The sequence below is a fragment of the Myotis davidii genome, unplaced genomic scaffold (assembly GCF_000327345.1).
Source record: "Myotis davidii unplaced genomic scaffold, ASM32734v1 scaffold1207, whole genome shotgun sequence".
Classification (NCBI taxonomy): Eukaryota; Metazoa; Chordata; class Mammalia; order Chiroptera; family Vespertilionidae; genus Myotis; species Myotis davidii.
Genome location: NW_006299386.1, coordinates 331,050 through 332,296, shown reverse-complemented (window position 1 = coordinate 332,296; position 1,247 = coordinate 331,050).

Below are 1,247 nucleotides of genomic sequence, written 5' to 3'. Positions count from 1 at the left end.
CCAAATTTAGTTAATTAAAACCACAGTCCATAATGGGAGTAGAGGAAGCATAGCATACTTGGCAAGTTATTGCATTTGTAACTAGTGTGCCCTGTAATGCAGCTTGCTATTTATTTTGTTTTGACTTTAATTTTTTCTTATAGACATATTATTGATTTCCCTCACAAATTATAGATTAAAGGCAGTTTGCTTTCTTATCCCTTTCACCTCTTAGGTCTTTAACTCAGTCTTTCTTATATAGTCAACAATAGAAGTGACTAGATAATGTAGAAAACAAGAGAGCTAAAAAAAAAAATCAAAGAAGCAAGTAGCATTCTTCTTCTCAGAGGCCATTCTGACTCTGAAGATCAGAATCACAATTACTTTTAGTCTTTCTTCGTTTTCAGGAAATAACTATGAGAAAAAAGCCCACAATTTGCAGATTGTGAACGTTTTCTATTCTGTATCTGCTGATGCCATTTGGAGTTTCCTTCCCTATTATGAACTAGATGTTTGTGTCTTCCGAAAATTCACATATTGAAGCCTGAGTTCCCAAAGTGGCTATATTTGAATGTGGCATTTACAAAAGTAATTAAGATCACATGCATCGGACCCTAATCTGATAGGATTAGTGTTTTTACAAGAGGAGAGACCAGACAGATTTTTTTCTCTCTGTTGGGATGCATGTAGGAAAGGCCATATGAGGACAAAACAGCTATCTGAAAAGCAAGAAGAGAGACTTTCCCAGAAACCCACCAATGCCAGGACCTTCCAAACTCCAGGACCATGAGAAATATATTTCTGTTGTTTGAACCATTCAGTATGTGGTGTTTTGTTTGTTATGGCAGCCGGAGAAGACCAATTTATTCCCCCACTTCAGTCCACAGCTTCAAACACTTCTTCACTATTTAGATTTATTTTTGTGTACTGTCATTGTAACTATTTTTACTACTACCAAAGTAGAATTCTACATCAGATCATGCACAGTTTTATTTCTACTTCTTATAATGTCCAGATTTCCACTGCCTATTCTGGATACTTACTATCACCATCAACTGTTATATCAAACAAAAAATATAAAAGATAAATAAAGACTTTGATGATACAACAAGAAGTTCTTGTTCCACAAGGATAGGTTAAGGAAGCAATGACCAGAGGTAAGAAATAGTAGAGGTATTTTATATAGGCTTTGGGCCAAAAGGGAGGTCTAATCTACACATGTCTGTGTATGAATACTAATCTATGCATTTTTGTGTTGTGTGAATGTT